Source organism: Chanos chanos, chromosome 1 (assembly GCF_902362185.1).
Source record: "Chanos chanos chromosome 1, fChaCha1.1, whole genome shotgun sequence".
Taxonomy (NCBI): Eukaryota; Metazoa; Chordata; class Actinopteri; order Gonorynchiformes; family Chanidae; genus Chanos; species Chanos chanos.
In genome coordinates, this window is record NC_044495.1 from 36,064,404 (window position 1) to 36,064,710 (window position 307).

Genomic DNA, 307 nt, shown 5'->3' on the forward strand with positions numbered 1-307 from the left:
CAGGAGTTGTGACACAAACGCGGTATCATTTTATTCTGTAATAGCAACCAGTCCAAATTAAACACTGAAATGCAGATGCGTACCCAACACGAATTTTCCGAGTTAATTAATGCGCAAAGTGACTGAAGAGCCAACCTCCTTTTTAATATGAATGCGGAGCTCAGACTTTGCCTTAATTTAGGCTAAATACAAACGGTAGGCTGACAGTTTGTTTTGAGTGGAGTATTTTGATAGACCATAGATATCGTCAGAAGCTTTAGATCACTACAGAGTAATTTTGAGCACGACTCAATTACAAATTCTGTTT